The following is a 24,077-nucleotide window of genomic DNA, read 5'->3' as shown; positions in this document are numbered from 1 at the left end:
GAAATTTGTTCTCCGCATTTGACCCATCTCTTTGAGCGGTGAGACGCAGCCAAGGACCGGTGAGCTGCAGCTGTGCTGCCCTCGGGAATCATTTGATTAGTTGGTTTGCCTCCTCCGGGTCCTCCCCTTTCTTAGTCCACTTCCTCCAGAGTGCTTCTGTGCTTAGACCTACTAACAACAACACTACGTCTTTCTTGAGAGATTAATGGCTAATAATTAGCTTCAATGTCCTGTCAATCTCCCCTGCTGTCCAGAATAGCAAGGGATGGATGAGTTAATCAAAAATATATATATATTTAAAATATATTATACCTCCTACATCACAAACAGATTATTAAATGACTGACTACAACTTCATTTGATACATTTTCTGTCAATTCACCAGTCAATTTAAATGGTATATTTTATTTGCTGTGTTGTACACTACAGTATACTGTAGCTTAGCAGGTTTTACAAGTGCAACTAGACCTTTCCCTCTCATATAATCTGTAAATTACTATAATGTAAAATACTAAACCGACTATGGATCAGCAGCCGTTCCACTCCAAGAGGCTTGACAAATGCCAACTCTGCTCAGATGTTCTGCCAAGGCTCCCCTCCATTCTGCCTGTAGTAAGCGCATAAGCTTAAGCTAACTGAATCTGACCACTATTAAATTCCTGAATTGACTGGCCTATATCAAACTCATTCCAACCATGACTAAGGATTTCAAACGGATTGGTTACAGGGGGCAGAAACGGCACTGCCAATGAAAAAATAAGCCTAGAGTGTAACTCAAAAGACTTGCGAGTCCACTCTGGGGAATGCTTGGCGACAACAAAGGGTCAACATTATCAGGTTTCTGGTAGCAAATAGCAATACGCAGCTAGCTGGTGTTGGTGACTTGGCGTCCAGCGTGGTCAATTACAGCCACAAGCCCCTACTTGCTAAAATATCGGGATTATCAAAAGCTTTTGAAATCTCGCCTCCAAAACCACCGCTATTACCTGAGACTTTACAGGCCAAGTCTAGACCAGTTATGCAGCCACAGTTATGCAACCATAATAAACACAGGGAAATCTACTGTATAGAATGCAAACTGGCAGTCAGGCTTCCGTTATCAAATATCAACATTATATTTGTATGCAAAATCCATTATTTGATTTACAAGACTTCAAGGATTCTCAATATTTGCCTATCATTCTCATTCATTTGCATGTTTCACACAATGGTAGGCAGTGAGATGCCAGGGCTTCGGTAGAATGTATCTGGTTACGCACACATACTCACATATAACCTTGTCTGGCAACTAGGAAGTGCAATCTGAGAGCAGTGAGTTTACAGAGCCAACAGCTTCCAAAGCTTAGACATGACCGGTGTGGAATGAAGGCATGGAGAGAAGAGGAGAGGAGAGGAGAGGAGAGGAGAGGAGAGTCATATGAAAGAAAAGATGCAACATGTGGCATGATGGTACTACTTCTTTTGTAACTCATCATCTGTTGTGCAACTGTCCCTTCTGAAGTGAGATGGGGAGAGGATAAGACAGGGTTATAGCAAAATGGCATCATGTGCAATTATCCTTGAGTGAAACATTTAATCCCAAACATATTTGACTCTCCACAAGGTCATATTATGCGACTTCATCTAATAATGCTTGAAACATGTTGGTGGTGGTTTTAGGTATTACGTATTGGACGTATTATGGGCTTTTACGAAATCTATTCCCCTCTTGAGTGCCTCAGGTGTTTTTCAATAACTTTAAACTCTCCTTTGACTCCAGGAATGCCCATCATGTCAGGCTCAGTGGATTCCTTTCCCCCCCATGTCAACATATCCTACTATAAATGTGCCACATATCTCTGTGTGTGTGTGTGTGTGTGTGTGTGTGTGTGTGTGTGTGTGTGTCTGTGTGATAGTAATGCACGTAACTCGAGAACTGTTCGCCCCACCGACTTCAAATTCGACACACGCGTTCCACACCACCACAAAAGGCTCTGGTCAGGCTCTGCCAGTGGGCCTAATAAGCCAAAGTCCCCTCACCTGTGCAATTTCCAGCCTCTGCCTCAGCCAATTGATTGCCATGGCATGATGGCAACCCAACACCTGCAAATTGATTACTTAACCACTCCACTTTTGTCAGTTTGCACTCTTCAGACACAGGCAGACTGGCAGATACTGAGATGAGATCTCCATGTGGGACACAGACAGATGCAATGGTGCAATGACAAGTTGACAACGGTTATTATTAGGTTCCCAAGTTGCATCGTTCTCAAGTAGGCCGGTGGCCGACGAGCATGTACAGGTCTAGTTCAAATTTAATCCAAAAATTATGGACAAGAATATTGGCCAAGACATATGTATCATGTACAGTACACAGCACATTAATAAGTCGGTATAGGACCTCAGACCAAGATAAGGGGTCCACAGCAAAATGAACCATTATTATTAGCCATTATTTTAGATAAACGCAATTATTTTGACATAATCATATCCATGTTGAAAGAATTTCATACTTTAAAAAAAAGCTGAAATAGCCGATCTACAAGCTTACAACGCCTCACAAAGTGTAAGCTTGTATGTCAGCTATTTCTGCTATTTTTGTAACCTTTAAGTATAAAAATAGCGATTGATTGATTACCAGGCAAACAGAAATGTATACTTTATTCATAATGTTCCCATGTTCAATGTCAAACACAATAAAAACGTTAAATCGCTATTATTTGTGTGGCAATTAATAGTCAACTTAAATTTGTAATCGTGACAGCCCTATCCAGTCCGTGGTTTAATACGTATCAAATTGTGGGTCTGTGACATGACAATGTATCACAACCACTGCACAAACAAGACTCAGTAGTACCCCTCTCCACATTAATTATAAAGCCAATGTTTAAACTTCGAAGGGTCACAGCAAATAGCTAAAACATTCCAGACCTCCTCTTTGCATGGCTGTTGAAGAATCAAGATAACAGGCCGAAAATGAACTTTGTATACTGGTGACTGACTTTTCCCCCTCCCTTTAGCCCTTGAATTTAACTGAATGCCAAAACCCAGTGAAAATGTTGGTGAAATTCCTTCTTGCAGCATTCTAAACAATGATTTATATACTTAGCTGCGCGCCAGTGTTGCGTTCCGAAAATAGCAGATCTAATTTCGACCCGTTGTGACCTTATAGAGACATTAAGTATGACATTTTCACAAGTCTTGAATCAGGCTTTACAATCATCTTTTTTCTGGACAGGGTTTATATGGCAGGGATGTTAGATGGTGGGATATTTTTAATCAAAACAAGGAACAACAATAACATTCCAATACACATACGTAGAACAATTACCGGTGTTGTCAGGGACAATAAAACCGGAATGATGAAATGACTAGGTTTGCAAAAGAATGATTATTGCCCTAGTAGAGTGGAGCTGTGCTTTAACACCGTTATTTTTATTCATTCATTTAAATGCCTCTCACGGAGAAGATTGCTCTTTTGAAGAAGAATCTAAAATAATGGTAATTATCAAAAGGCCTTTTTTGACAGGTTGGAGCTGAGAGCCTAGTGAGGAATGCCTAGCCACAGCCGGCATATGCAACAGCTAGACACAGCCGGGACAAACCATAATCACACACACACACACACACACACACACACACACACACACACACACGTATGCTTGTGAGGACAATGGGCATCAACATTTTAGCACAGCAATTTTCTAAATGCCATTTTACACTTGCCTTTGTTATTTTTAACCCTAAAGTGTCAGACACCGAAATAACTGCTCTATAAGCTCACGATGTGAAGCTCACAGTCACCTTGTGACTGTGAGCTTGTAGATCGGCTATTTTTTCGGTATGGAGGACACCACCAGCACATCTGTACACTACACAAATCACATAAACCTAACTTGAGTGTGAGGAAAATTCTCCTCACACTCAAATTATAACGCACGCACGCACGCGCGCGCGCACGCACGCACGCACGCACGCACGCACGCACGCGGCTATAACCAGATGGTAAACAAGTAGTGGACACTATAGGAGAAGTTGCAGAATATGAGCCGAGCAGTGTGTTGCCAAGTCTGCTTATTAAGTGCAAACTCTGGCTTGTTTCTTTCCAAATTTGCAGGGGACAAAATGCACATTTGTGGGTTGTGGTTTTTAGGGCTTGCTAATTTGGCAATTCTAACAAGCCAACATTTCTTTGATGTATATACACTATATTGGTTTAAGGAGTGTGAATCACATTGACAGAATCGGTCTGGTGTCTACTTCCGAGTATGTGTGTAATCAGTATATTACAACCAAGAACTGGTGTTAGCGGTGTTACGGAAGTGCCATCCAAGTGTTACGCACCTACTACGCACCTAGGCTCTTTGCGCAGTGAAATTCTTACAAACAAAAACACCGCAACTTGCTTACAATACGCGGACCTGGCAACCCTGCTTCTCGTCTTTCTATTGGCTCCCCGACGCCACCATGTGACCGCGACCACCACACCACTACGACATTGTCTAACTAGTGCTGTAGTTGCCTTGATCTCTAGTCAGGGCTCAAAGAACTCCGCACAGACTGACTCTAGTCTCACATGGACGTCAGCAAACCACGTCGCTGCAAAGCAACTACATGAATCCAACCAGGCCAGCCAGGGTAACCTGGCTCTGCCGGTAGAAAAATGTAGTATGCAAGCCAACAAGTATGCACTAATACAGTACTAATACTGATTAGAATAGATACTTATTATTTTATCTCCGAGACCCCAGTCTATACCATAAAATCGTCAATGTTAACTCTAAAAGTGTGCAAAGGACCCATTTACTGTAGTACACTCTCAGACTTACTGACCCGCAAGGGTCCATTTGGAGGTGGTCCCCGGACCCCATGTTGAGAAACAGTGGACTATACAGTACAATATTCATTGTAACACTACAATTAGCAAACTAATTGAGAAAACAGACTTTCATGGGAGCCTAGTAACCACACACAAAAAAACAAAGCTTCAATTGCAGTACAATGTCCTTGTTTATTGGAATCATTGGTTTTGTTTATTTTTGGTGGTGTGAAAACTCTGTTCACACAAGACTTTATTGCCATTAGTGGGGGTTTGTTTTATTGCTTTTACATGTGTATGTTTTTAGTGCTTGAACACTGGAGTGAAATACATTGTGTTTAAAATGAGTCATGATGAGTTGAGTTCCAAAAATGTTATTTGCACACTATTCCTATGTTACTCAAAATATAATATTATGCCCAACCTACATTGTAAATGCAAAGATGCTCAGATACTGTGGATACTGAATAGTAGCATGGGCATACCAGCATAATATCGATATTGAAATGATAATACCAATTTCCTTTTAAATGTTTGCACTGCAGTATGGTTAAAACCAGGAATAGACAACACTTATTATTCCAAATATCCCACATCCCAAACATGGACCTTCCCAACATCAATATTCAGTATACACCATCGAATTGATCGAATTCCACATTGTAAGACAGTGCAAACCGGGTCAGAAACTGTGAAAGAGAGAAAGTGTGGATGTTCTCCAATCTTCTATTTCTAAATCTTTTCCTCTCTCCCTCTCTGCCAACAGCTCTGCATCCCCAGAGCTAAATACAGGTCTATACTCCTTCCTGTGTGAATGGTGCCGTGCTGTGCTGTGCTGTGCCAGTCCAACAGCAAGGTAACCAAACACCTACACATGAAGCACGCTTGATAGCTTTAACCGAGACGGCTTAAGAACAAATTCCTCCTGAATTACACTTAAATCCCTCTCACGTTTTACAAGCTCCGGGCAGCACTATTCAGATGGGTTGTGTTGGCCAGCAGGTAGAGCATGGACCACGGTATATTTAAACAGTAGAATGGAACGTAAATGTTTGGCTGCTACTGGTCTTACTTTCCATACACAGTTCTAGCTAAAAACGGCTACAATATAAAACTAAACAGCATTGGGTAGCACTTTGTCTGATCCATGCAAATCCTCTGTAATTATGCTGGAATAACCTGTCAATCAGTCCCAAGATAAAAATGCACACTGTGCAAAAATACTGAGGGAAAAAAAAAAAACATTATTTGTTTTTATAATCAAATAAATAGATTTAGTTCAAATAACTACTAAATAACCAAGACTAGTTAATTTAAATGAACACACCAGTGATATGGAAGTATGGATCAATTGGAACTGAAAGATGGAGAGTGGCGTAGAGTGCATGCATGCTCTCTCTCTAATGCATGTCAGAGACTGAGAGACAGGCACACAGACACCATTGCAACAGAACAGCATCACTAATGGAAAAACATATTAGGTTGAGCAGGCAGACCGACAGGCTTGACAGACAGACAGACGAGCGCTTTCATTCAGGCCCCCTGTCTCAGAATAACTACATAAGACCCGGGGGCTCCTTTAAACATGACCAGAGCAAATAGCCTCACTATGCCCAGAGATCCCTGCTGAACACGAACCGCACGGGAGCAAAACGTGAAATTTACTAGAGCGAAGGGCTATTTATAACATTGAAGCAAGAAATATACGCCATAACTTAGAGGCTAACTGAAGCTAACTGAAAAACAAAACTCATTTTAAGGAAAATAAAGTGTGACAAAATGAGACGTGTGAGATACAACAGCAACGACATAAATCCATCAAGCTGCATCATATCCTAGTTGTTTTTTCTTGCAAAACACCTCTGGGTGTCATTGCTCAAGTCTCTCACAGTAGAGACACACATTGTTTATTTATTTTTTTACATACTTTGATTTTTTTGGGTCAAATACAAGACAACACAACAATACGAGACATCAAATGCCAGAAAAGTAAGCTTAACACCACAAACACTCACACACACACACAAAAATGGTTGTCAGTGAAGCTACATTAAATAGGAGAAAGGGCATGCTTCCTGGTTGCCAGTGAGTGACAGTGGTGATTCCAATCCAGAGGTCCTTTTATGTGCCTGTTGTTCATCCTGATTCCTGTACTGCCAAGAATTAACACTGCTACAGTATAACTTTATATTGCATGACATAATCCGCTGCATTCCACTAGAGAGATTTCCATTTCACAAGGTCACTGGCCTGGGGTCACAGGAGGACTGTGTAGGGGAGATGGATTGGGGTAAGACTAGTCACTTTTTACTTAAGTTGTCCTGGAAGCAAGGCAAAATGAGATACTGTAAGCAATAAAATCTAAACATCTACCCTCATTTCAGGGTGTCTTCTATCAATTACAGATGTGAGATATTACAGATCTCATACACGCCACGGCCATGTAAGTCATGAATCGCAATAACCATGCACTTTCAACCGGACGTCCCCATTTTGGCCATGCCATCATTATAGGCATTGTAGCTATACTGTACTATGGACGTTAGGGTGCTAGAAAACACACCAAAAAAACCTAGTGTGTTGTACATGGAACACCACAACAATGCTGTGCATGGATTATGAAACCATTCAAAAGCTAATTTTACAATTACTGTGTGGAAAATGTTGAGGAACTTGAGGCAAGTTAGAGGAAACTGCTCTGGCCTACAACCTCACTGTAGTCCTGTGCGCCGCTCTACAGCTTATGCTCTGTGTTACAACTAAGCATTTCTATTCCCATACAGTCAGTAAGTGGCAACAAATCAACCAATCAAACAGCCAGCGTTAGCTGAAGGTACAGTGTTCTGTTCAAGGGTCAGTTGACTGACTTTAAATGTAAACACTGTGGTTTGACTGGCCTGTGGAATGCAGTTGTCACACTGACCTACTTCTGACCTGCAATGCTCAACATGCAGCCTGCAGCCATGGGCTGTCACCATTACACATTTAAGTTGACGATTAGTTGTTGTCATACACAATGATTGCGATTAACGATTTACGGTCATTGTGTTTTTGGCATCGAATATTGAATAACTTTGTTTTTTGGGCTTCGTAAGACTGGGAATTGCGTAATTTTCTGCAAAATCATTTTCTCAATAAGTCACAGTAGAGAGATGACTAAATTCTCTTCTAAACATTACATTCTCAGAGACAAGGGAACATTTGAGAAGGAAATATAACGGTTATGGTTGGCTCACTAAATTAAATTCTTCCTTACAGTAAATGGACTGTTTGGAAGAAAAGAAGTTCACACAGTTAATGGCAAGTAACACGCATCCAATTACTGACATATTTCCATTTAAAGTCACACAACACAGTACACACAAGATAATATGCTCCCCTGCCGGAGTCAGGACCATTCTTGTGCCCGACAGTACAAGGGGTCAACTTGTTCCTGTTGAGCCCCTGGCACAGTCAGCAACAGACCACTTCTGAACTAAATCTGACAGTCGGGGGACATCCAGCTGTTTAGGACACAGCAGGAGCTGACTTCAGAGGACTTCCTTCCTTCCTTTCATCTCTCACCGTTTCCAAAACTGAGCCACAATATGGGTCCACACAGGGTGTCAGAGGTGGATCATCATGGTGTCAGAGAACTGGAACTCACTGCTTCCCTCGTAAAGAGTGATGCACCGACTCCCTGCACACATCCACACAAACAGGCAAACCGTGCTATGACATGCATCCCAGCAGGAGCGTTTATGTCTTAATTGTTCCTATCTTTGGCCATGTCATAATAGGCAATATTTTTAAGTGGTGCAACCACTTCCTTACACAGCTTTTGTGCGTCTGTGGCTGGCTGGCTGGCTGTGTCCGTTCCTGGCTGGGTCTGAGCACGAAAATAGCGTTTGGTTGGTTTTCACAACCAAGTGTCACTGTTGCGCAGCCTAACACACACACACACACACATATTAACTGTATATATATATGATGATTTCGGGTGTGACAGGACAGTACAGTACAGTAGAGGGACCCTCACACGGTAACTGTCATTTCTCGACCGTTTCGGACGTGGATGGCGGCTTGCCGGAACCGAGCCAGCACCCTGGGCGCGTTCCTGGGGGTCCGGATGTTCAGGGGACCCCCCGGCGTCCACCGAGGACCCCCACACGGTAAGTCTGTCCGGAGTTGCACCACTTACTTCACCCGGGTGTGATTTTTCTAAAACAACAGTTTTCTAAAAAATAATAAAAAAATAGCAAATCTACCAGCTCACAACACGCTGCATTGCGACTCGTTGTGAGCTCTTAGATCGTCTGTTTTCTCTATTTGATGTACGGCAAGGTATATAGATCTTAAGTGGTTAATAATATTATAGGCCACTATGTCCGTCCATAACGTGCAGTAACTGCAGTTTGAGATATGTGTACAAATTAATTAGTATTGTTCAACCCTGCATTAGTCCTTCCACACATAGACCCCTGTGCTCACAGAATACTGCAACATAGAGGAGATCAGATTTATTTTACTGCTACTTTACAGCTAAATAAAGCCGTTGTAAAATGGCCATGTTCTCCTTCTCCAGTCGCTCCGAAGTCATTAAACCAAAGACACGCATCAGATTTGTTGTAGGAGCTACAGTGTTCTTGCACTATTTAGTCCATATAGGATAGTGAGCATGTATGGTACTGTATGCTATGCTCACTGCCCTACAGTAGTACAGATCTTAACAGGACCCACTAAAGAAAGTCATTGTCACCCGACTTTATTGCAACATGCTGATATGCTTATCTGGCCATTGTATTTTAATTTATCAAATAGTCGATCAATGAAGCTTCCAAACAGACCCTCAGACTTCTTCTGTTTTATTTTCTTGTAATCTACAGTATGCACTTCTGCTGAGTCAAGCTTCCTGAGTTGTAATAAACACTGGACCGGGGGTGTCTGTCACCAACCGTCTGTGACCTCAACAGAAGTACACAAAACAACGTGGAGCAAACACAGTTAAAAACTAAAAAGGAGCCTGATGAGGTGCAATCAATCAAGCTTAGCTAACCAATATTACAAATGTGCAAGCAGGCTGGCAGGTCATTCCACAAAGACAGCTGGGTAAGTGTGTCTTTTAGTCCAGGGAGGGACGTGGCTGTCAGGTCAAGCCCTCGTGTCCCAATTTCCTTTGTAGTCTGACTGTTGTTGCTCTGTTGGTATTGTGGCTAAATCTGGGTTATATGGCCACTGTTGATGGTCAATTGACGCAGTGACTCTCAACCTTTTGAATTTCAAGGACCCACAGGACGCCTGGGACCCCAATTCTACACAGCAAATCCTCAGTGTTAATTAGCTCGAAGACCAAGAGTTTATAAATGGAACCAAATAATGAACCATTTGGTACCATTTGTACGCTCTCAAGAGTTACAGACCCGTAAGGGTCCATTTGGACCGGTTGTCGGTCCCCAGACCCAACGTTGAGAGCCAGTGGGTTAACACTGAGAACAAAAGCAGATGTTTCTATAAACGGAGGCCCCACGACAACGGGTCCATTTTGACAGACACGTGAGGAACAAAAGACACAGAAGTTAATAACTACATAGACATTCTACACTTGTGAAACATAACGAGGGGTTCTAATTCTGTTGCCCCACAGAAGCTCTGTAGAGACAGCTGCATGGGGTCCTACTCATTGGGTCTCACACTTTGTCGTGTCATGGCCCTCCATCTGAAAAGGTTTTGTTCCAGGGATGGGCCAATACTAGAGTGATATATAAATAAAATAGAGATGACGGTCACCGGATTTCTCCTCCATCATATAACGTGGTTAAAAAGGTGGTTAATTTTTCATTTTCTTTACCAGTAATAGCATCATTGAGATTAAAAATCTATTTTGCAAGGGAAATGATTGTGATGAGAATGCTATATTAACTACTTTTACTGGGCGGCGGTGGATCAGGGGTAGAGTGGCTGGATGGTAACCGCAAGGTTGCCAGTTCGAACCCAGGCTCCCCCAGAGTTAGTGTTGAAGTGTCCTTGAGCAAGACTCTGAACCCCTAATTGCTCCTGATGTGCTGGTTGGTGCCTTGCATGGTTTCTGCCGCCATCGGTGTATGAATGTGTGTGTGAATGTAATGCACAATCTATGTAAAGCGCTTTGGATAAAGGTGCTATATAAATGCACCATTGTGTTTACCATTTACTGGAGATCCCCTGGAACCCACCCAAGGACCTCTGGGGGTTCCTGGACCTCACTTTGAGAACCAATGCTGTAGACAGCTGCATGTGGCACAAGTGTTCTACTCCAGGGGTTCTCAACCCGTGGGTCGCGACCCCTCGGGGGGTCGCCAAATTATTTTAGGGGGTCCCCAAATTATTTTCCAAAAAAAATATATATATATATATTTTTTTTATTTTTTTTTCACGGTTTTTCAAAAATAGCAGACCGGCGCGCTATGAGCTTGTAGATCTGCTATTTTTCAATAGCTAAATTATAACAATGCTTAAAACACCAAAAGGGGTTCCCGCCCAAAATGGTTTAAGGTTATTGTAGCAGTCAATTTATATTGGGGGTCGGGAGGGGGCGGGGCGGGGCGGGGGTCCCGAGACATTGCCAAAGCATTTCCGGGGGTCCCCGGCCAAAAACGTTGAGAACCCCTGTTCTACTCAATCTACTGCACAGTACACACAGAATTGACTGAGGTACAAGTACTGAGGTGAGCTACATGAATAGACTAAATTAAAATATCACAATATGTTTTACCAATGACGACACATCACAGCCTATAAAATATGATAATTAAAACCAGGAAAAGAAAACACTTGGTCATATGACAATATATTATGATATCCAAAATGACCCCACACATTATTTAGTGTCTGATATCACGTTACTTGTGTGAAGTGAGGGGCGCTCTTATCATGGTACATCATCATACATCACATTCCGTGCTCAGCCAATCAAATCATCTCAAATTTGGTACACACAAAGATGGGCATAGGAGGGGCTAGTGCCCCTCAAAAACCATGTCAATTGAGTAGGCTGCTTTTCAATAGGCCTCACAATATATTGTATCTCACAAAGTACAACAACAAACGACCTCTCCATTCCTCCTCTCCATGCGAGACCAAAGTAACCAAGTGAGTTTTAATCTATCTAGTGACAATGAATAAATTAAATAACATGTTGGTAGGCCGCCAGCAAGATAATCTACAGTAGTATTGGGTAAGCTACTGTATTGAAGTACTGCAAAATGAGCTTCAACTCAACTGTCAACCTGCTGCGTGTAATAAGGCAACAACATATTCTGGATAGGTTTACAGACAGTAGCTCTGGTCCATAGCGTTAAGTCCCCATGGCTACAGTAAAGCAGTGGTTCTCAAAGTGGGGTCAGGGTTCATTGAGGGGGTTCTAAATTGACCCTTACAAGTCTGTAACTCTGACATTATACAAAATACAAATGGAGCCAAATGGACCCTAGTGGGTTTAATTGGTTCCATTTAAATACTGTCAGAGTTAAGGAGTGTCCTTGAGATGTAAAAGTTAGAGAACCACTGCAGTAAAGGATGTGACTTGTCCTACTTGACAGTTGACACAGTGTACAGCAGCCGATTCGTTTGACGTTTAGGTGAAAATAAATATGTATTTCTCTCTTCTTTCACGCAGCAGCAGCAGCCCATCAACCACCAGCAGTTTATTCAAGATGACAGATAACAGCAAGGAAAGACTTGAGCACTGGGAACAGCAGCCAGGCTTTTACCAGGCATGCACACACAAGACACACAACGAGCATTCCGAAGGCTGTCCCCACAGATCTATGGACTGAATACATTGGCAGCTCGGGGACCGCTGACATAACGAGCACGAGCACTGATTTTAACACCAAAAGCAAGTGCAACGCGAGTCACGTTATCAATCTATAAATTACGCAATATACAATAACAGATTATGATTGTATCGGTCATTTGCGTTGCCTGATAAATAAAAAGCACCAAAGCGTGACATTCCAAACGTGCAGAGTTAAGTAACCGACCGTCGATCCATTCCACCAAGGCAAGTGTTGGACCGCGGTTCGGTTGTGTTCTGCAAAGCGACCCGCAACAGCAAAGACAATCGATCCTTCTTACCTTTGATTCGTGCGTTAATATTATCCATCGATATAATTCCACAATTAATCCATGTCAACCCTTGAACCCATAATGCCAAGTTTGTCCATAAATAAATAAACTCCACGGTGTGTTGTTCTGTTCAGGGCAGGCCCTGCCAGTATTCACTGTGTGTGTGTGAGAAAAGAAGGCGCAACTTGAAACTGACAGAGGCGGCGGGGGCGAGCGCACATTATGCACTAGAGGAGGGGCGCTCAACACCGCACATAAACTCAAAGCACGTCGCCTAAACGTTTACATCTCATCGTTCGTGTCACTGCAATGCCGGATAAACACTTCGATGGACGAGAAGTTTCATGTGGGAGAAAACGGTGTCGCATTTGCAAAACGGCGCGATTAAAGTGGACTGTCCCACACACAGACACCCCTCCGCCCGTGCTTCGCTGTGAGCCGGCGTGTTTACAGAGTTTAATCCTATTGGTCTGCTGAGAGGTGACGCTGTAGCTGCAGGAGGATTCCAGGGAAAAAAACATCAGAGAGAGGAGGGCAGGGTAAAAGGTTTGTGGACAATCATTCATAAACCTATAGGAGTAAATAAATACACTATAGGAGGGAAGGGAATTCCCCGGTATCTGTGATTTGTCATAGTAGGGGAATTTCATTCCATTTTTAAATGTATTTTATGTTTTCCTTTTTTATTATAACAAACTATGTCTAGACATATTATGTTAATTGAGGGTTTTAGAGTGGTTGAAAACTTTGTGGAAATATGTGGAAGATACAACAGGGGTTAATATAGGACATAATCATTGTTGTCGCAGGAGAAGCATGAGCATACGGAAACAGTGAGATTTGATTTAGGCCATATTTTGGGCATTTCTCTTTTATCCCCCTTATTTTTCCCTCCCAAAAATTCAATTTTTTTTTACAATAACAAAACAAAAAAGCAGATCTACAAGCCGGCAACGTGTCACGATGCTACACATTGTGAGCTTGTAGATCGTCAATTTCTGTCCCACGGTACAAGGGGCTTACTTGCTGCACACGCTCTTACTGAATCAGGCCCCAATCTGTCCCACACTGTGCCAGAACAATAATATTAAAATAGGCCTTAGCATATTCATTATTGAGACAGTCACCATCACACAGGAGACTGCAATTAATACTCACAACAAACCATAAATCCACATAACTCACAGCAGGCCTAAAGCTTATCCTCGGTATCATGGGCTTGTTAAGAGGGAAAGGTCAATGACATGCAGACCTTTAATAATAATCCACTCAGCTATCAAAGTCGTCGGCGTGTCAAATGTGCTATTGCTTTAACGACTGCACCGCAAGCTCGCCATGCACACACACACAGCAGCAGCGACTTCAAAATGTGTCTACTTGAGATAGTGGCGGATATTTTTGTCAGAAATAGTCTATTATCTGTTCAGGAGTGAGTGTTCATGGGCAAGGCGACTAGGCGAGCTTGTTAGGTGAGTCCCCTCCACCACTATCAGTATGTTGCAGTGTGTCTCTCCCTTGCCATGGTGGTTGCGAGGCAGTAGTGGAAAGTAACTAAGTACATTTACTCAAGTACTGTACATAAGTACAATTTTGAGGTACATTTACTTTACTGGAGTATTTCCAATTCGCTGTACTTCTACACCACTACATGTCAGAGCCAGAGGCAAATATATTTACTTTTTACTACACTCAAATTATTCAAAATTATTTACTTTGTATATACGTGTATATATTTTGTTTTACAAAATACAATAACCACTTCAGCGGCCCTATTTAAACTTATAGCAGATAGCAGATACAGTATCTGTAAATAGCAGATCTACAACCTCAAGACGCGTCCCCGTTGTAAGCTTGTAGAGTGGCTATTTTAAAAAGATTTGAATGTGTACTTTTACACCAAGTACATTTTGATTACCAGACTTTTACTTGTAACAGAGTGTTTCTACATTGCAGTATTGATACGTTTACTTAAATAAAAAGATTGAGTAGTTTTTCCACCCACTGGCTGCGAGGCAGACACTGTCTTGGCTGTCACCCCCTGCCACAGGACAGATACTCTAGGCTCGGCCCACGTGGCTGTTTTCAACAACACCCAGATAGGAGCTCATCTCATGATGACACTACCTCAACTTCGGGCTGGCCGATATGGAGAAAATCAAATATCACAATGATTTATTTGACCAAATAGCTCAATATCGAAATTCTGACAATTAAAATATTAAAATATTGGAAATAGCTAAACTAGCTGATATACAGGATCAAATTTCTGAGCTTTTCAGACTCTGAGTTTAAACATTTTACATACATTTTTTGAAAGTATAAAATAGGACATGGGTTAGGGTTAGGGTTAGGGCTGATTAAAACCAGAAAACACTATATTATACTATCCAAAATCCCTTTCCATATGGTCTGTCAAATGAACCTGGGTCCATTCAATATTAATCCAAGGGTTTACTTTTTGTGACTTTGACTTTTACTATTGTGATATGCTTTTGCCGTTTCTTTTCTTTGTTATATTCATAGTCCATATTGTTTTTGTCATCTGTATGCCATGTCTAGACCCTATGAATGTACAAATATTCCCGGTGAATGCCACCTGCATTCCCTGGAGGGTTATTAGGCATTCTCCTTCGCATTTTTACTGACTTTGTACCAAAAGTGAAAACAAACAAACTTGTATTAAGGGCTGCAGTTTGTTTGTGTTGTTTTTTGTAGAGCTTTATCAATCTCATGTAGTCTCAATGGGGGAAATTCAGTTTCAGCTTCACTCAGCTGATGACTGCTTAGAGTGTGGGGGTTGTGAAGGGTTAAGTGCCTTGCTCAGGGACACTTTGACACATAGACATGGGTGGGCTGCACTGCGCAAAAAACAAGGATTACGGGCAGATATACTACATGTAGAGGCCATGTAAATCCAGTAAATTTACGGGTGATTACGGTTGTTTACCAGCCTGTAATCAGCAAATCTACCGGTATGTAGAGGTCCGAATTGTACCAACTTAAATATGCCAGCTGGGAGGCAAACCAGTGACCTTCTGATTACCAGACAGCTTCTCTGCCCACTAAGTTACAGCCGCCCCAATGATGTGATCAGCTGGTAGCAGTGCCCACAATGCAGCTGTGCTGCAATCGTTTTTGTCTGCTGCCAGTGTTTCATGAAAGCCTGGGCTTTGTTCAACAAGCTATACATCACTCGGGTCGACATCTAAAAAGGTAACCTGGCCGCCATGGCCCACAAAATACCTGACTTCAAAGACCACTGCTTCATCGTTGCATCGCATTTGCAAGCCAACACCCAGTTTATCATGAATAGGCGATATAACATGGGGTTGACAGGCAATGTTATTCTCCTTTGTGTAGCTTTTATTTCCAACAAACCACAGGAAATGATGGGTAAGCATTTTGAATATGCATCTAATAAAGGGAATAGTTGTGCAGTTGATTAAATGAATACAGTGCTTTCCAAAGCAATTCCAAAAACCAGTTGGCACAATGGCGTTGATCACCGTACCATTATCTCCAGTATTCCAACGTTAATAACGTCCAACATAAAGTGGCACAACAAGAAGTGTACTAACCACAAATTGTGTCAATTAGATTTTCATTTATTTAAGCATTTGATTGGAGCCATATATACTTCATCGTACGACAAAGCAAAAATAGCTTCACATCACATGCTTCACAGCATTTTGTGAACTTGTAGCTCAGCAATTTTACATATTATTGAGAATTTTCCCAAAATAGGAACACCCGGGTTAACGTTGTTGTGCAAAAAAGAAAAAAATTGTGGCTCCAACAGCCTCGAAGTGCTGTGCACCTTACAGTATGTAAAGGACAGTGCTGTGTAGGAAATAATAATAATTTGCCTACATCCAAATGACTATTTCCTCTTAATGCTTATTATGAGGATTATGAGGATTGAGCATGCCGTGAAGAGGTGATGAAAATAGCTTTGTTATGTAACTGAACATGAAAGCGGTGTTGTGTCACATAATATCAATACAACACAGCATGATGTTTCAATATCAATAGGCTCAAACCAACGCGTAACTCTCCGTCATGACTTAACCACATACTGGGAGAACATTTGGCATAAAAAAGCTAACATTCGGCGAAAATAGGCAACCATTCAGCTATAAAACAGGCCAACATTTTTGGTGGAGATAGTCCGATCTATAAGCTCACATCGCATTACAACGTTGTGAGCTTGTAGATCGTCGGCAAAGAGACTTGGCGTGTAGAGAAAAAGGGAGGGGACCAAGTACAGACCCCTTGGGAGCCCCGGTCAGCGAACTATTAAGGGTTTAAGTGGCTAATGACATTCTACATATGGGGCCTCCAATGAAAACCAATTGACCTAGTAGGAATTAACTAATTAAACAAACCGCAAAGGGAATAACTAAGCACGTTTGGTGACTTCAATTCAGAGCATTAGGCTGAAACCCACACCTGAGAGAGGAGATTAAGAGTTAGGGACAAGACTGCCCGCAGTGCACTCGACACAGTGTTGATCACACAACCACCAGTCAGTCAGGTTGTTTCCAGTCCACCCTATTGTGTTATGAACCTGCCGCTAATTGAACACATTCAGAGGAAAAGCTTGTGTCCACCTCCACCTACAAAGACGAGGACGGACCGGCACACACACATTCCACACATAACAAAGGAAATCATCATCATGCATGCATGATGTCATCCCTGAACATTTCACAGACATCATCTGTCACATCACGTTATGGAAGACAGGCGTGTCAAATGTCTGGCATCAAATCTCCATTCTATTTGCTGTTGACAAAAGCAGATGAGGTAATAACAAGGTATAAGGTACTTACTATGCTGCTGTTAGAGCCAAGGTGTTTCTCCGGCTTTGGCTTTTGCTCTCTTTCTCTCTCTCTCTCTCCTTCCTTCCTTCCTTCGTTCGTCACTCCCTCCCTTTCCCCCCGCCGCCTCCTCCTCCTCCTCCTCCTTCTCCTCCTCGCGTGCTTCTCTCCCTTTTCTCCGCTACAGCAAGATGCTGCCTGGACTGATGCACGTTGTCATGGTAACCGGGGGGATTCTCACATGACGGGTCTCTCCGGGTGCTGATTGGTCAGGCACAGGGAAGGCGGGGGGGAGGGGGGGGTGGGGGCATCCTCCCAGGGATGATGTCACACACAGGCCCACAAAGGGAGGGGTTTCTTTCTCACTCAGGCTGCCTGTGAACACACCACCAACAGACACACACACACACAGACACAATGGATGTCTTTTTAGGAGGGCTTGAATTGGCCCCTGTAAAGTCCGACTGAAGGAATTAACCACTTAAGTTGACCAGAGTCCCCCCAGTGGTCAGGCTATTTTTTGCAGAATGTTTGTCCCAGAATATAGACGCTATGGAAGATAGTCGACTGACTGACTGACTGACTGACTGACTGGCTTAGAGACGGGCAGATTTACTGATGTACAGACAGGCTGGGACTGACTGGATGTCTGCCTTGTTGACGTGAGATTCTGGGCTCAGATCCGGCTTTAATGCTTGTGTGCTCTGTGATGCTGCGGCCCATGCAGCTACACGCTGGAAAAATGTGATCCGGCACTAAGCTTCCAGAGGGGCAGCGGGATACAGAAATAACACAGCAGTTATAAGACACACTATAGCCCCCCCCCCCCCCCCCCTCGCATGTGGCAGCTTGACCTGCTGGCCTATACCACACAGCCTACAGGGCAGGCAGGGGATATTTATAGCACCATAGAAGCCCGACAGATGATGCATAGCAGTTGCTATTTACTCTCAGCTATGTGTGATATTCTACACTGCATGTCAAGGAAAAGCACCGTTACACAATCCTTGCGTAACGCAGCTATAAAGTAAATAGTAAATAGCGTGCCACAGGAGGAAATGCAGATCAAGTTATGACATGGAGGTGTGTGCAGGCCAGGGCGTAGGTCCACTCACCAGGGGGCCACACTACGCACACACACACACACACACACACTACCTCAAAAAACTCCATCAGCAAAACACAGTTTCGAATAGGAATAGCTCACAACGGGCCACAATCCGGCATGTCTAATGACGTGCCCAAAATAGGTACATCAGGGTTAACATGGTTAACTACCACCACCACAGCAGCACACAGTAGAAGCTCTGTTTGCAATAGGTTAGAACAACATTAATTGTGCCTCTCGTCCGCACTGATAAGATAATTTTCAACAGCTACACAGCAAAACCAGAGGCATGCTACTGAACAACATAATGTGCCATAATTGCATAATGATAAGCACCCTGCTGTTATACTACCTATTCTACAGGCCCACGGCCACAGGAACAACATGGGAGCAGTTTAGTCTGTTCGACTGGGAAGAGAGAAACATGCGCTCTCTGTTGAAGCAACAAAAGAATTTGGAAAGTGCCCGAGTAGTTCATTGCAGCATGGGTCCTCAAAGTGCAGTCCGAGGACCCGAAGGGATCCTCGACAGGGTTCCAGAGAGTCCCCAGCAAAATGAGTTACTATAGCAGCATCCACATCGGTTTAACCATTTTTACACTATTTTATACTTTTTTTATACAATTTGAAAATAGCTTATCTACAAGGTACGTTGTAGCTGTATCTTTTTTGAAAGAAATAACAATTATTATTAGTCCCTGGCAGAAAATCTTTTCAGATCCCTGGCACAAAGTGTTTTCTGAAGTGGTCCGCGGCCAAATACATATCAATACGGGGGTCCTTGACATAATCATGTTTGAGAACCACTTCATTAGAATACGCCCCATGTGGGACAAAGTGGCTCTCTGTCAACTTGTCTCCTGTGATGCAGCCATGATGATTTACATGTTGATATGGTGGCCAGGCCAATCTGTGGTTGGACTCCAGGTTTGGAAACATTGATGTGGGATTTGATGCAGTCCAATCTGTCACGCTTTGTGTTTCTGGTAAATATCACATGCTGTGGGTTTTTTTATGGTGATGTCATGTGCTCTCTTCATTCCAGACAATGAGAAACTTCACAAAACCAGTAAACACTGCATGTCAGAGTTTCTATGTGAGTAATGAATATAGTCTCACACGAAGCGAGAGCTAAAAGGAGTCAACTTTCTGTGTTGGGGATTTTTCTTTGGAAAACACAGTGTAAAATACACAGTTTTTAAGAACTAAATAAGTTGCCATTTGGTCATGTTGTATTGTAATACCAGTTATCATACCAATACCATACCTGTAAATGCCATGAACTACTTTTAAAACAGGGGTCAAGGACCCGTTCGCTGAGAGAAAAGAAGCAGGAACCCCTCCACTAAATATTGTATTATGTATTATGTTGCAGAATTCTTCATAGATTTTATGAACTTGTTCATAAACCATTATTTTTTTAAGCAAATGTAAAAAATAGCTGTTACAAGCTCAGTGCATAGAAATGTTGTGTGAGCTTGTAGATCTGCTATTTCCGCTGCTATTCGCTATTCGCTGCTATTAGGCTACTTCAGAATAGTATGCTGAAGTAATAGGCCAAGAAGGGGGTTAAAAATTACAAAAGATAAGAGATACAAGGTTTCTGCCCCACAGTGATGATTTGTAATTGCACACTAACCAGTCTCACTTATAGAAGCCCAGCAAAATTTCCTGGGTATTTGTATGTTTGTATGTGCATGGTTTAATGAGCATCGCGCCTGTCACAGACATGCGCAGAGCAAGTTCAGTCAGGAAACTCAGTGCAGTTGCTGCATTCACTTCATCCAATCACACACTCATTCCATCTTCATACCGGCTATTTAAACTGGAAGTTTGCACTGCTCAATCTGCTTTCTTGTTTGCTGCTGCACACACTGATACTGCTGCGCAGCTGTCTGCTTAAACTTTTGCTGCTCACCCTCCTCCACCCCGGCTACCACCTGTCGTTTTGGATCTGCTGTTTAGGTACCGGGGGATTCCCTATGGTCGGGACTGATGCGCTTGATCTGAGTACCTAAAAAGCAGATCCAATTCATCGCCAAACCATAATAAATATATTGCTCATTTTATATTCAATAAATATATATTCCATCCGAGATACCTGAAATACTATTTTGGAAATTATCACACAATTGAATTAATTGAATATACTTTGTTAGAAATGCAACACTTATTATTAGAAAATTTGAAATGCAGTGCTTTTGTACACATGCAAATGTGCAGTCACAGTCACACTTGGTCTCGTGCCACATGTCAGTGTCATACTGAAGAGCGGAAATACTAATTCAATTTGATATATATTTACAAAACTAGTGAAAATAGTTATTTATATTGTAGCCTTGTACCCTAACAATTCTCTCATTATTATCATTATCATTATCATAAAGTAGTAGTAGTAGTAGTAGTAGTAGTAATGCAGCAATAGCATTCTTCTAATGCTATTAACTAGGTACTGGGAATGTGAGGTCTATTAACTACATATTTAATTCAACATTATTCCACGCATTGCAACGTGGCGTGTTTTAGATCTGCTATTAATTTGCCGCGAAAATAGGGATTAAGTGGTTCATAAAACATATGCTCCTGTCACAAAAGGTTTGTGGGTTGAAGGATCCTCAGGGTTGCTTGAGGGTGGTCCAAATGTAACTCTGATAGTCCATTTGCACACTCTCCAGTACAGCACCACTGTACTGGTGGACTAATGTGACATAGTGTCAGTAATTCAATGTCATACATACGGTATTCTGAGGAAAACATTCAATAATTGGGTCTATATAATAAGAACATTATAATGTTATGTAAGAAGTTAAGAACAAAATCAAAAATTTGCCACGGCCAAGGGCAAGTCTTGCCACGGGACACATTTGTCCGTGGACATTGATGACCCCTGGGCGCGTAGCACAGACCACCAAAACACAATGTGTGTGTGTATAGCGTGTGAAAATGTGTACATCACCAAGAGGGGGGCGGTGTCTGAAAAGCTAGGGACGGCCCTCTCGTGGGCTTTAAATTCTAGCCCACATCACTCAGAATGGAGTGACGGTGGTATGTTTTTGTAAATATTGAGCTTGTTCTTGGCGACAACATAGTGAACTAGAAAAAGTGCCCTTCTGGGCACAGGTCTCCACCAGGAGGATAAGAGTGTGTGGGATGTTTGGCAAAATGTTTAGGAGTAGTGTGTGTGTGTGTGTGTGTGTGTGTGTGTGTGTGTGTGTGTGTGTGTGTGTGTGTGTGTGTGTGTGTGTGTGTGTGTGTGTGTGTGTGTGTGTGTGTGTGTCGCGGCTTGTTGTAGTGCCACCATGAGGCTGATTAGAAAACTGTCAAGTGGCATTTCTTCCTCAGCCTAGTGGGAATATGCATGCACAGTTTCACCACAATCGGACGCTGCGTTGAGTAGTTATGGCGATTTGTACAAAACAGGTACAAAGCGGGCTACTCCTGAAAAGTTTAGAAGCCAATCGTAGCCAATGAGGGTGGATTATGAGAAATCAAACAAACCCGTCTTGATCACATGACTATGGAGAGCATGTGTACCGATTTGCGTGAAATTTGGATAAAATATGAAGGAGTAATATTAGAAAATGTGTTTTACATATGTCGGCCTCCTGGTGGCGCTATAAAGAGCAGATGTGAACAATTCCAGGCAAAGGTTTTTCCTTGGCCTCTAGGGAGTGTGCATACAACGTTTTACACAGATCCGTGCAGTTAGTGGTAAAAACACTAATCGGCCAGTTATAGCGCCACCATGAGGCTGAGTTGAAAATGTTCACGTGGCATTTCTTCCTCGGCCTAGTGGGAATGTGCGTGCACAATTTCACGGAAATCACACGATGTGTTCATGATTTGCAGCATTTTGTTTGAAACTGAGCACTCCTGTGAACTTTGGAAGCCAATCTTAGCCAATCAGGATGGAGTCTGAGAAATCTGAAAGACCTGTTTCGTTGAATGGCTCTACAGAGACTGTGTACCAATTTGCGTGATGTTTGGACAAAATCTGTAGGTGTACTGTCCAAAAACTTGTTTTGCACAAAGCGCCCTCCTGGTGGCGCTATAACAGGCCGTTCTGGAAATTTTGGGGCAGAGGTTCATCATTGGCATCCAGGGAGGGTGTGTGCAAAATTTGGCATCGACCGAGTTAACGGTGCCGGAGATTAGCTGTTCACAGACGGACGGACGGACGGACACACGGACACACGGACACACGGACGGACGGACGGAGTGCAAAACATACTCTCTCCCCATGCCTTCGCTGGTGGAGACAACAACACCAGGATGGATAGAAAGAACGTCGGGCCCAAATACATTACAAGGACAAGGAAAATGTTGTGAACAAACACGGCTGTGCTTAGATACTTTGTTGAACGTTATGTCTCTGCGCCCGTGCACCGTACAGCCGAGATCCAAGCCATTCTACGTCTTTTTGTAAACTCGTCAATCTGGGTTCCTTGATGCTGTCTCCATGCTGGAAAGCTGAAAATCTAATTCCGTTTTCTGGCTCATTCCCTCGACGTGACCTGCTGTGGCACTTATTTACTGAGCAAGTCTGCACCATTGTGAGGTCAGTTTAAAAAAAGAACGTATACAAGCACACCGGATAGTCGCTCAATGTAAACAAACCAGACAAGCCAACAAGTATGGCGGCCGCTACCACGTGACACATTATGTTGACGCCCCCTCCAGGAGATTTTGGTACACACTATTGCAATAAGGCACTCGACAAATTCAAACTTGTGTTGCAAGTTTGTCCGTTCTAAATTCTCCATTGAGGCTTTATGTGCTTTCACACCTGGACTGTTTGGTCCGGTGCATGCAGACCAAACGTTTAGGTCTGCCAGAACAACAGTGGCCATAAACCGTTGGTTTAGCCCATGCATGAAGGCTATACTTACATGTGTGTGAATTATTAATTCATTATTATACGGTATGTGTATCTGTGTATTCAGATTAAACCCACTAGACTTGTACGTGCCCGTCGGCCACCGGCCTACTTGAGAACGATGCAACTTGGGAACCTAATAATACCCGTTGTCAACTTATCATAGCACCCGTTTGTGTCTGTCTGTGTCCCACATGGAGATCTCTGTATCTGCCAGTCTGCCTGTGTCTGAAAGAGTGCAAACTGACTGTGAAAAGTGGGGTGGTTAAGTAATCAATTTGCAGGTGTGGGGACTTTGGCTCATTAGGCCCACTGGCAGAGCCTGACCAGAGCCTTTTGTGATGGTTCTGGAGAACCGTGGATCCAACTGACTCGATACCGTGCAATGCAC

The 24,077-nt window shown here is 42.7% G+C and overlaps 1 protein-coding gene across 2 annotated transcripts in view; it reads right to left on the bottom strand.

Annotated features, from left to right (window-relative positions):
• Window positions 1-13,219, bottom strand: part of mical3a (microtubule associated monooxygenase, calponin and LIM domain containing 3a) — a gene marked incomplete at its 3' end in the record, with an annotated part of 95,948 nt that extends 82,729 nt beyond the window's left edge. Inside the window, exon 1 of one of the 2 annotated variants that reach the window (XM_079501430.1) lies at window positions 12,893-13,219. The remainder of the gene's footprint in view (window positions 1-12,892) is intronic. The other variant, XM_079501431.1, reaches the window with a different exon arrangement.
• Between the last annotated feature and the right edge of the window lie 10,858 nt (window positions 13,220-24,077).

Source organism: Electrona antarctica (assembly GCF_951216825.1).
Source record: "Electrona antarctica genome assembly, chromosome: 5".
NCBI lineage: Eukaryota > Metazoa > Chordata > Actinopteri > Myctophiformes > Myctophidae > Electrona > Electrona antarctica.
This window is presented reverse-complemented; position numbering and strand designations above follow the sequence as displayed.